Below are 13,422 nucleotides of genomic sequence, written 5' to 3' on the forward strand. Positions count from 1 at the left end.
AATGCCCGTGCGTTGCAACGGGTTATAAATATTTTAGCATGTTAATTTGTTATTGCTTGTAAATATGAATGTGATTGTATCAGTTCCTACCTATGATTTAGTTGCCCGTGCATTGCAATGGGGGTATATGCTGAATGTGTTCAACCTATATCTTTAGGGCAACATTCTCGACTTTCTTGTATTATTATAGGTGAATGCCCGTGCGTTGCTACGGGGTACAAAATAAATTGAGAAAAGTTACACTGGATAATTATACAACTTTGTGATTATATTAAAATTCTACCTCTATTATGATGAATGTGTACCCTAACAAGACTCTTTCAGCCCGATACAAAAAATATCTGAATGCATTAATCAGATATTTTTATTTTCCTTTCGGGGGGATGGGCATCAACCAAATGTCCATCATGTCTTGTGACAAATATAGGACTGGCTCAAGTTCAAAATAAAATAAAATAAGACTGGCTTGATTCCTCCTCTTGACCACTCTACACTCCATTTATTTTTCGTTGGGATCTCCAAACACACACTCAACTCATCTCTTTTCCATTGGCATCTCCTTCTACGCCCTCTGCAAGTTATTTCCTTTACAATGACGTCCACGGCTCCCAGCTGCAGAGGTGACAAATCGGTAATGAAGAAGAAAGACCATAGTTAAATAACCCGCCGACCATCATGTCTTGTTGGTCCAAATCTGTAGATGTCTATGAGAAAACTGAAAACCCAGTTAAATAACCAACCCATTTGAGCTTATGCTTTGCTATTCCCTACAATTATTTCCATTATCAAATGAAAATGTGTAAATTATGGTGGACAGTATTAACTACAGATACTATACAACCCATTCATATACTGAAATTCTTTAGGAAAACACAATCTCAAACATACTCTATTACTTCAGAAATAAATAAATAAATTTACAAATGTAGAAGCAATAGGAAAGCGAATCAACATGGGAACCAAAAATGACTTGAACAAAAACATGGGTGCAGAAATGAACTGAGCGTGATTTCCTTTGCCGTAGACAAGATGAGGTAGACGATGGCGTGGACTCCGCCGGCCGCGACAACGTTGGCTTCGTTCTCTGCAAGCGCTTGCCGGATCCGTTCATCTCATTGCCTCACCCACACGAAGGGGGAAGCTGGTCATGTGTACTCCAGCCGTTGGACATGAGGGAGGTGACAGGAGGCTAGAGGAAAGGGAGGACATAAGGCCACGAAGGCCCTTACTGCTACTGCCCCTCACACCTAAGTAATATGCCACAGAAGACACATGGTTATGCTATTGATCCATACATACCACATCCAAATACCTTCATGAAGTTTTGGCCGTCGCCGCTATAATGAGGAAGAGGCGGGGGCGAAGGTGGCAGATTCGACGCCTGTGGCAGCTCAAATTCATCTTGCTAGAGAACACGAACACTCCCCGGGGGCATCAGCGCGGCGGCGGCGGCAAAAAAGTCTACCGGGACATGCTTCTTGTTCCCCGCCGTGAGGCCGTCCTCCCTGTAGACTCCTCCCAGGCCCTCGTCGGTGGCGCGCGGTGTGACATAGAGCTTGGGGAGCGCGGGCACGCCCTTCCTGTTGGAAATATGCCCTAGAGGCAATGATAAAAGGATTATTATTATATTTCCTTGTTCATGATAATTGTCTTTTATTCATGCTATAATTGTATTATCCGGAAATCGTAATACACGTGTGAATACATAGACCACAATATGTCCCTAGTGAGCCTCTAGTTGACTAGCTCGTTGATCAACAGATAGTCATGGTTTCCTGACTATGGACATTAGATGTCATTGATAACGGGATCACATCATTAGGAGAATGATGTGATGGACAAGACCCAATCCTAAGCATTGCACAAGATCGTGTAGTTCGTTTGCTAGAGCTTTTCCAATGTCAAGTATCGTTTCCTTAGACCATGAGATCGTGTAACTTCCGGACACCGTAGGAGTGCTTTGGGTGTATCAAACGTCACAACATAACTGGGTGACTATAAAGGTGCACTACAGGTATCTCCGAAAGTGTCTGTTGGGTCGACACGGATCGAGACTAAGATTTGTCACTCCGTATGACGGAGAGGTATCTCTGGGCCCACTTGGTAATGCATCATCATAATGAGCTCAAAGTGACCAAGTCTATGGTCACGGGATCATGCATTACGGTACGAGTAAAGTGACTTGCCGGTAACGAGATTGAACGAGGTATTGGGATACCGACGATCGAATCTCGGGCAAGTAACGTACCGATTGACAAAGGGAATTGTATACGGGGTTGCTTGAATCCTCAACATCGTGGTTCATCCGATGAGATCATCGAGGAGCATGTGGGAGCCAACATGGGTATCCAGATCCCGATGTTGGTTATTGACTGGAGAGCAGTCTCGGTCATGTCTGCGTGTCTCCCGAACCTGTAGGGTCTAGACACTTAAGGTTCGGTGACGCTAGGGTTGTAAAGATATTAGTATGCAGCAAACCGAAAGTTGTTCGGAGTCCCGGATGAGATCCCAGACGTCACGAGGAGTTCCGGAATGGTCCGGATGTAAAGAATTATATATGGGAAGTCGAGTTTCGGCCATCAGGAAAGTTTCTGGGTTCACCAGTATTGTACCGGGACCACCGGAAGGGTCCCGGGGGTCCACCGGGTGGGGCCACCCATCCCGAAGGGCCCCATGGGCTGAAGTGGGAGGGGAACCAGCCCCTGGTGGGCTGGTGCGGCCCCCCTGGGCCCCCCTCTGCGCCTAGGGTTGGGAACCCTAGGGGAGGGGGCGCCTCCACTTGCCTTGGGGGGCAAGTTTCCCCCCTTGGTCGGTGCCCCCCCTAGGAGATCCCATCTCCTAGGGCCGGCGCCCCCCTGGGGTCCCTATATAAAGAGGGGAGGTGGGAGGGCAGCCGCACCCTAACACCTGGCGCCTCCCTTCCCCCCTTGCTACACCTCTTCCTCCCGTAGTCGCTTGGCGAAGCCCTGCCGGAACCCTGCTGCATCCACCACCACACCGTCGTGCTGCTGGATCTTCATCAACCTCTCCTTCCCCCTTGCTAGATCAAGAAGGAGGAGACGTCACGCTGACCGTACATGTGTTGAACGCGGAGGTGCCGTCCGTTCGGCGCTGGGATCTCCGATGATTTGGATCACGACGAGTACGACTCCCACAACCTCGTTCTCTTGAACGCTTCCGCTCGCGATCTACAAGGGTATGTAGATGCACTCCTCTCTCTCGTTGCTAGATGAACTCATAGATTGATCTTGGTGAACGTAAGAAAAAAATTTATTTTATGCAACATTCCCCAACAGTGGTATCAAAGCTAGGTCTATGCGTAGTTCTCTTTGCACGAGTAGAACACAAATCTATTGTGGGCGTAGATATTGTCAACTTTCTTGCCACTACTAGTCTTATTTTGCTTCAGCGTATTGTGGGATGAAGCGGACCGGACCGACCTTACACGTACGCTTACGTGAGACAGGTTCCACCAACTGAGATGCACTAGTTGCATAAGGTGGCTAGCGGGTGTCTGTCTCTCCCACTTCAGTTGGAGCGGATTCTATGAAAAGGGTCCTTATGAAGGGTAAATAGAAGTTGACAAATCACGTTGTGGCTTTTTCGTAGGTAAGAAAACGTTCTTGCTAGAACCCTATTGCAGCCACGTAAAAGATGCGACAACAATTAGAGGACATCTAACTTGTTTTTGCAGCAATTGCTTTGTGATGTGATATGGCCAGAAGTTGTGATGAATGATGAATGATATATTGTGATGTATGAGATCATGTTCTTGTAATAGGAATCACGACTTGCATGTCGATGAATATGACAACCGACAGGAGCCATAGGAGTTGTCTTAATTATTGTATGACCTGCGTGTCAATGATTTAACACCATGTAATTACTTTACTTTATTGCTAAACCGTTAGCCATAGTAGTAGAAGTAATAGTTGGCGAGCAACTTCATGGAGACATGATGATGGAGATCATGATGATGGAGATCATGGTGTCATGCCGGTGACGAAGATGATCATGGAGCCCCAAAGATGGAGATCAAAGGAGCTATATGATATTGGCCATATCATGTCACTACCATTTAATTGCATGTGATGTTTATTATGTTTATGCATCTTGTTTACTTAGAACGATGGTAGTAAATAAGATGATCCCTCATAATAATTTCAAGAAAGTGTTCCCCCTAACTGTGCGCCATTGCTAAAGTTCGTCGTTTCGAAGCACCACGTGATGATCGGGTGTGATAGATTCCTACGTTCACATACAACGGGTGTAAGACAGTTTTACACATGCAAAAACACTTAGGTTAACTTGACGAGCCTAGCATGTACAGACATGGCCTCGGAACACAGAGACCGAAAGGTCAAACATGAGTCGTATGGAAGATACGATCAACATGGAGATGTTCACCGATGATGACTAGTCCGTCTCACGTGATGATCGGACACGGCCTAGTCGACTCGGATCATGTAACACTTAGATGACTAGAGGGATGTCAAATCTGAGTGGGAGTTCATTAAATAATTTGATTAGATGAACTTAATTATCATGAACTTAGTCTAAAATCTTTGCAAAAATGTCTTGTAGATCAAATGGCCAACGCTCATGTCAACATGAACTTCAACGCGTTCCTAGAGAAAACCAAGCTGAAAGATGATGGCAGCAACTATACAGACTGGGTCCAGAACCCGAGGATCATCCTCATAGCTGCCAAGAAAGCATATGTCCTAGAAGGACCGCTAGGTGAAGCACCCATCCCAGAGAACCAAGACGTTATGAACGCTTGGCAGTCACGTGCTGATGATTACTCCCTCGTTCAGTGCGGCATGCTTTACAGCTTAGAACCGGGGCTCCAAAAGCGTTTTGAGCAACATGGAGCATATGAGATGTTTGAGGAGCTGAAAATGGTTTTCCAAGCTCACGCCCGGGTCGAGAGATATGAAGTCTCCGACAAGTTCTATAATTGTAAGATGGAGGAAAATAGTTCTGTCAGTGAGCACATACTCAAAATGTTTGGGTTGCACAATCGCCTGTCCCATCTGGACATTAACCTCCCGGACGAGGCGGTCATTGATATAATCCTTCAGTCGCTCCCACCGAGCTACAAGAGCTTTGTGATGAACTACAATATGCAGGGGATGGTGAAAACTATTCCTGAAGTATTTTCAATGCTGAAGTCGGCAGAGGTAGAAATCAAGAAAGAGCATCAAGTGTTGATGGTCAATAAAACCACCAAGTTCAAGAAAGGCAAGGGTAGGAAGAACTTCAAGAAGGACGGCAAGGATGTTGCCGCGCCCGGTAAGCTAGTTGCCGGGAAGAAGTCAAAGAATGGACCCAAGCCTGAGACTGAGTGCTTTTATTGCAAAGGGAAGGGTCACTGGAGGTGGAACTGCCCCAAATACTTAGGGGACAAGAAGGCCGGCAACACTAAAGGTATATGTGATATACATGTAATTGATGTGTACCTTACCAGTACTCGTAGTAACTCCTGGGTATTTGATACCGATGCCGTTGCTCATATTTGTAACTCACAGCAGGAGCTACGGAATAAGCAGAGACTGGCGAAGGACGAGGTGACGATGCGTGTCGGGAATGGTTCCAAGGTCGATGTGATCGCCGTCGGCACGCTGCCTCTACATTTACCCACGAGATTAGTTTTAAACCTCAATAATTGTTATTTAGTGCCAAGTTTGAGCATGAACATTGTATTTGGATCTCGTTTAATACGAGATGGCTACTCATTTAAATCCGAGAATAATGGTTGTTCTATTTATATGAGAGATGTGTTTTATGGTCATGCCCCGATGGTCAATGGTTTATTCTTAATGAATCTCGAACGTAATGTTACACATATTCATAGTGTGAATACCAAAAGATGTAAAGTTGATAATGATAGTCCCACATACTTGTGGCACTGCCGCCTTGGTCACATTGGTGTCAAGCCCATGAAGAAGCTCCATGCTGATGGACTTTTAGAGTCTCTCGATTATGAACCATTTGACACATGCGAACCATGCCTCATGGGTAAAAGGACCAAGACTCCTTTCTCCGGAACAATGGAGCGAGCAACCAACTTATTGGAAATCATACATACTGATGTGTGCGGTCCAATGAGCGTTGAGGCTCGTGGAGGATATCATTATGTTCTCACTCTCACTGATGACTTAAGTAGATATGGGTATGTCTACTTGATGAAACACAAGTCTGAGACCTTTGAAAAGTTCAAGGAATTTCATAATGAGGTAGAGAATCAACGTGACTGAAAGATAAAGTTCTTACGATCAGACCATGGAGGAGAATATTTAAGTTGCGAATTTGGTACACACTTAAGGAAATGTGGAATCGTTTCACAACTCACGCCGCCTGGAACACCTCAGCGTAACGGTGTGTCCGAACATCATAATCACACTCTATTGGATATGGTGCGATCTATGATGTCTCTTACCGATTTACCGCTATCATTTTGGGGATACGCTCTAGAGACAGCTACATTCACTTTAAATAGGGCTCCGTCTAAATCCGTTGAGACGACACCGTATGAATTATGGTTTGGGAAGAAACCTAAGCTATGTCAAGAAACGATTCTAAAAGTTTGGGGCTGCGATGCTTATGTCAAGAAACTTCAACCTGAAAAGCTCGAACCCAAGTCGGAAAAATGCGTCTTCATAGGATACCCTAAGGAAATCATTGGGTATACCTTCTACCTTAGATCCGAAGGCAAGATCTTTGTTGCCAAGAACGGATCCTTTCTGGAAAAAGAGTTTCTCTCGAAAGGAGTAAGTGGGAGGAAAGTAGAACTCGATGAAGTACTACCTCTTGAACCGGAAAGTAGTACAGCTCAAGAAAATGTTCCTGTGGTGCCTACACCGACTAGAGAGGAAATTAATGATGGTGATCAAGGTACTTCGGATCAAGTTGCTACTGAACTTCGTAGGTCCACAAGGACACGTTCCACACCAGAGTGGTATGGCAACCATGTCCTGGAAATCATGTTGTTAGACAACGGTGAACCTTCGAACTATGAAGAAGCGATGGCAGGCCCAGATTCCAACAAATGGCTTGAAGCCATGCAATCCGAGATAGAATCCATGTATGAAAACAAAGTATGGACTTTGACAGACTTGCCCGATGATCGGCGAGCGATAGAAAACAAATGGATCTTTAAGAAGAAGACAGACGCGGATGGTAATATTACCATCTATAAAGTTCGACTTGTCGCTAAGGGTTATCAGCAAGTTCAAGGGGTTGACTACGATGAGACTTTCTCTCCCATAGCAAAGCTGAAGTCCGTCCGAATCATGTTAGCAATTGCCGCATACTATGATTATGAGATATGGCAGATGGATGTCAAAACGGCATTCCTTAACGACTATCTTAAGGAAGAACTGTATATGATGCAGCCGGAAGGTTTTGTCGATCCTAAGAATGCTAACAAGGTATGCAAGCTCCAGCGATCCATTTATGGACTGGTGCAAGCATCTCGGAGTTGGACCATTCGCTTTGATGAGATGATCAAAGCGTTTGGGTTTATGCAGACTTATGGAGAAGCCTGCGTTTACAGGAAAGTGAGTGGGAGCTTTGTAGCATTTCTCATATTATATGTAGATGACATACTTTTGATGGGAAATGATATAGTACTTTTGGACAGCATTAAGGCCTACTTGAATAAGTGTTTTTCAATGAAGGACCTTGGAGAAGCTGCTTACATATTAGGCATCAAGATCTATAGGGATAGATCGAGACGCCTCATAGGTCTTTTACAAAGCACATACCTTGATAAGATATTGAAGAAGTTCAATATGGATCAGTCCAAGAAAGGGTTCTTGCCTGTGTTGCAAGGTGTGAGATTGAGCTCGGCTCAATGCCCGACCACAGCAGAAGATAAAGAAGAGATGAGTGTCATCCCCTATGCCTCAGCCATAGGATCTATTATGTATGCCATGTTGTGTACCAGACCTGATGTAAACCTTGCCGTAAGTTTGGTAGAAAGGTACCAAAGTAATCCCGGCAAGGAACACTGGACAGCGGTCAAGAATATCCTGAAGTACCTGAAAAGGACAAATGACATGTTTCTCGTTTATGGAGGTGACGAAGAGCTCGTCATAAAGGGTTACATCGATGCTAGCTTCGACACAGATCTGGATGACTCTAAGTCACAAACCGGATATGTGTATATGTTGAAACGTGGAGCAGTAAGCTGGTGCAGTTGCAAGCGGAGCGTCGTGGCGGGATCTACATGTGAAGTGGAGTACATGGCAGCCTCGGAGGCAGCGCATGAAGCAATATGGATGAAGGAGTTCATCACCGACCTAGGAGTCATACCCAATGTGTCGGGGCCGATCACTCTCTTCTGTGACAACACTGGAGCTATTGCCCTTGCCAAGGAGCCCAGGCATCACAAGAAGACCAGACACATCAAGCATCATTTCAACTCCATCCATGAAAATGTTCAAGATGGAGACATAGATATTTGCAAAGTACATACGGATCTGAATATAATAGATCCGTTAACTAAACCTCTTCCGCGAGCAAAACATGATCAACACGAGAACTCTATGGGTGTTCGATTCATCACAATGTAACTAGATTATTGACTCTAGTGCAAGTGGGACACTGTTGGAAATATGCCCTAGAGGCAATGATAAAAGGATTATTATTATATTTCCTTATTCATGATAATTGTCTTTTATTCCTGCTATAATTGTATTATCCGGAAATCATAATACACGTGTGAATACATAGACCACAATATATCCCTAGTGAGCCTCTAGTTGACTAGCTCGTTGATCAACAGATAGTCATGGTTTCCTGACTATGGACATTAGATGTCATTGATAACGAGATCACATCATTAGGAGAATGATGTGATGGACAAGACCCAATCCTAAGCATAGCACAAGATCGTGTAGTTCGTTTGCTAGAGCTTTTCCAATGTCAAGTATCTTTTCCTTAGACCATGAGATCGTGTAACTCCCAGACACCGTATGAGTTCTTTGGGTGTATCAAACGTCACAACGTAACTGGGTGACTATAAAGGTGCACTACAGGTATCTCCGAAAGTGTCTGTTGGGTTGACACGGATCGAGACTGGTATTTGTCACTCCGTATGACGGAGAGGTATCTCTGGGCCCACTCGGTAATGCATCATCATAATGAGCTCAAAGTGACCAAGTGTCTTGGTCACAGGATCATGCATTACGGTACGAGTAAAGTGACTTGCCGGTAACGAGATTGAACGAGGTATTGGGATACCGACGATCGAATCTCGGGCAAGTAACGTACCGATTGACAAAGGGAATTGTATACGGGGTTGCTTGAATCCTCGACATTGTGGTTCATCCGATGAGATCATCGAGGAGCATGTGGGAGCCAACATGGGTTTCCAGATCCTTCTGTTGGTTATTGACCGGAGAGCAGTCTCGGTCATGTCTGCGTGTCTCCCGAACCCGTAGGGTCTACACACTTAAGGTTCGGTGATGCTAGGGTTGTAAAGATATTAGTATGCAGCAAACTGAAAGTTGTTTGGAGTCCCGGATGAGATCCCGGACGTCACGAGGAGTTCCGGAATGGTCCGGATGTAAAGAATTATATATGGGAAGTCGAGTTTCGGCCATCGGGAAAGTTTCGGGGTTCACCAGTATTGTACCGGGACCATCGGAAGGGTCCCGGAGGTCCACCGGGTGGGTCCACCCATCCCGGAGGGCCCCATGGGCTGAAGTGGGAGGGGAACCAGCCCCTGGTGGGCTGGTGCGCCCCCCTGGCCCCCCCTCTGCGCCTAGGGTTGGGAACCCTAGGGGAGGGGGTGCCTCCACTTGCCTTGGGGGGCAAGTTTCCCCCCTTGGCCACCACCCCCCTAGGAGATCCCATCTCCTAGGGTCGGCGCCCCCCTGGGGTCCCTATATAAAGAGGGAGGGTGGGAGGGCAGCCGCACCCTGACACCTGGCGCCTCCCTTCCCCCCTTGCTACACCTCTTCCTCCCGTAGTCGCTTGGCGAAGCCCTGCCGAAACCCTGCTGCATCCACCACCACACCATCGTGCTGCTGGATCTTCATCAATCTCTCCTTCCCCCTTGCTGGATCAGGAAGGAGGAGACGTCACGCTGACCGTATGTGTGTTGAACGCGGAGGTGCCATCCGTTCGGCGTTGGGATCTCCGGTGATTTGGATCACGACGAGTACGACTCCCTTAACCTCGTTCTCTTGAACGCTTCCGCTCGCGATCTACAAGGGTATGTAGATGCACTCCTCTCTCTCATTGCTAGATGAACTCATAGATTGATCTTGGTGAACGTAGGAATTTTTTTATTTTATGCAACGTTCCCCAACACTTCCTGCCGGCACCTCTGTCCCTGTCACTGGTGAACTCCTGCATGAGCCACGACGTCTTGCGCTTATTGGACAGGGACAGGAAGCAATAGAACCCGAATTTGTCCTTAAGCCCGCCCTCTTCGGGAAGCTCCTCCTTGGTCTGCTCCAGCGGCCAGTACCCACTGGTTCGGAAGCTGCGGTCGCCGTGCTTGTTCTTGGTTGTTGCACATGGACTTTGGAACTTGGACTCGCCGAGGAACCACCAGGTGTGCTGGCCCGCATGGACGCTGGCCGGCGGGTGATGTTGCTGCAGCGCATAGGGGTCGTTGATGTACATGTCGGCGTGGAAGATCAACCCCCACGCATCTGGCTTCTTTTCGTCGCTGGCGATCCACCGGTTGAGGAACCCCCATGCTGTCCGCATTCTCAAGCTGAGGCAGCGGCGGCGGCTGCTTGAGTTCGTACAGCCTGCCTGAACCGGGCGTAGGCGCCATGGACATGGATCTGCTGGCTCCGGCTCCGGCGTCGACGGTGGCGGAAGTTGATCTCATGATTGCTTTACTCACTTTTGTGACGGCCATGGTTTCCTAGATAGCAATATGCATGATTTTCTCCGTGCAGTTAATCATGCATAAATAGAAATCAAATTTAGTACAAACGCAAGTGTTTGGATGAATTTGTATCATGATATGGCACTCTATTCTTTTGATGATAAGGAAAAAGGCATCTAAGAAACACCATGCAGCCTCCCAATCAATTGCCAAAAATCATCTGATTATATCAGTTACTAATTAATCAATTACCCATGGATCTTGTTCGGCTGGTGCCGCATCTCAAACCAGTTCCGTTGTTTCTTTGCGGCCGCCTCATGTAGCCCCAGCCACAACTCGCATATCTTGCGCACCATGATGGAGCAATTGTCGATGGAGTAACGAGAAGGACACGATGCCGCTGGTGGGGGGTGACGCCAACGTGGATAACCTCCACGACGCCGACCAGGCTGGTGTGGGCGCAGCCGCCAGATCAGAGAGCTCAACACGATGTGGGCTAGGGGCGGTAGGCCTCAGTGGACCAGCAGCCGCGACGGCAAGTGCGGCGGTGAGGTCAGGCCGAGGAGGGCGTGTTGGAAATATGCCCTAGAGGCAATAATAAAAGGATTATTATTATATTTCCTTGTTCATGATAATTGTCTTTTATTCATGCTATAATTGTATTATCCGGAAATCGTAATACACGTGTGAATACTTAGACCAAATACGTCCCTAGTAAGCCTCTAGTTGACTAGCTCGTTGGTCAACAGATAGTCATGGTTTCCTGACTATGGACATTAGATGTCGTTGACAACAGGATCACATCATTAGGAGAATGATGTGATGGACAAGACCCAATCCTAAGCATAGCACAAGATCGTGTAGTTCGTTTTGCTAGAGCTTTTCCAATGTCAAGTATCTCTTCCTTAGACCATGAGATCGTGTAACTCCTGGATACTGTAGGAGTGCTTTGGGTGTACCAAAAGTCACAATGTAACTGGGTGACTATAAAGGTGCACTACAGGTATCTCCGAAAGTGTCTGTTGGGTTGACACGGATTGAGACTGGGATTTGTCACTCCGTATGACGGAGAGGTATCTCTGGGCCCACTCGGTAATGCATCATCATAATGAGCACAAAGTGACCAAGTGTTTGGTCACGGGATCATGCATTACGGTACGAGTAAAGTGACTTGCCGGTAACGAGACTGAACGAGGTATTGGGATACCGACGATCGAGTCTCGGGCATGTAACGTACCGATTGACAAAGGGAATTGTATACGGGGTTGATTGAATCCTCGACATCGTGGTTCATCCGATGAGATCATCGAGGAGCATGTGGGAGCCAACATGGGTATCCAGATCCCGTTGTTGGTTATTGACCGGAGAGCCATCTCGGTCATGTCTGCATGTCTCCCGAACCTATAGGGTCTACACACTTAAGGTTCGGTGACGCTAGGGTTATTAGGAAGACTTGTATGTGATTACTGAATGTTGTTCGGAGTCCCGGATGAGATCCCGGACGTCACGAGGAGTTCCGGAATGGTCCGGAGGTGAAGATTTATATATGAGAAGTTGTCATACGGACACCGAAAAGTTTCAGGGGCATATCGGTATTGTACCGGGGCCACCGGAGGGGTTCCGGGGGTCCACCGGGAGGGGCCACCCCTCTCGGAGGGCCTCATGGGCCGCAAGGGGCAGGGAACCAGCCCCTGGAGGGCTGGGCACCCCCCTTGGGCCCATGCACCTAGGGTTGGGGGGGGGACCATAGTGGGGGCGCCCCCCTCCGTGGCCGCCGCCCCCCTATAGATCTCATCTAGAGGGGGCCGGCCCCCTTCCCCCTTCCCCTATAAATAGAGGGGCGAGGGGAGGGCTGAACACCTGATCCAAGGCGCAGCCCCTCCCCTCCCCAACACCTCTCCTCCTCCGTTGAGTGCTTGGCGAAGCCCTGTCGGAGTACTACCTCTCCACCATCATCACGCCGTCGTGCTGCTGCTGGAGCCTTCTTCCTGAACCTCTCCTTCCCCCTTGCTGGATCAAGAAGGAGGAGACGTCGTCCTCTCCGTACGTGTGTTGAACGCGGAGGTGCTGTCCGTTCAGCACTTGGTCATCGGTGATTTGGATCACGGCGAGTACGACTCCATCATCCCCGTTCCCTTGAATGCTTTCGCACGCGATCTACAAGTGGTATGTAGATGCTTCCCTCTCCTATCACTCGTTGCTTAGATGAACTCATAGATGGATCTTGGTGAAACCGTAGGAAAAATTTTAAATTTCTGCAACGTTCCCCAACAGGGCAGGCAACGGCGGAGGTGGTCGAGCGACAGAGAGGATGAGCGGCGGCTGAGGAGTGGGTTGGAGCCAACGCTAACCTACCCTAGCCAGATCGAGGTTGAGCGGTGTGTTTATTTTAGAACCTTTGGAGCGACGTGCGTGCGTTGTTGGAGATGAAACCATGAGTGAGATGTGGGCTTTTGCGGGGCTTGGCCCATATGCGGCTGGACGAGGCGAGCAAACAGCGGACGACGATCGTGAGCGACGTAAGAAGGGAAACGGAACGCTAAGTTTCTTTTAGATAGTATAAGATA

General features: G+C 47.6%; 2 pseudogenes; one reads left to right on the top strand and one right to left on the bottom strand.

Moving 5' to 3' along the window:
* Nucleotides 1–101, top strand: part of LOC119309545 — a 1,963-nt pseudogene extending 1,862 nt beyond the window's left edge.
* A 1,175-nt stretch (nt 102–1,276) lies between these two features.
* LOC119309546 lies at nt 1,277–10,885 on the bottom strand (annotated as a pseudogene).
* Between the last annotated feature and the right edge of the window lie 2,537 nt (nt 10,886–13,422).

The sequence above is a fragment of the Triticum dicoccoides genome, chromosome 5B, assembly GCF_002162155.2.
Source record: "Triticum dicoccoides isolate Atlit2015 ecotype Zavitan chromosome 5B, WEW_v2.0, whole genome shotgun sequence".
Classification (NCBI taxonomy): Eukaryota; Viridiplantae; Streptophyta; class Magnoliopsida; order Poales; family Poaceae; genus Triticum; species Triticum dicoccoides.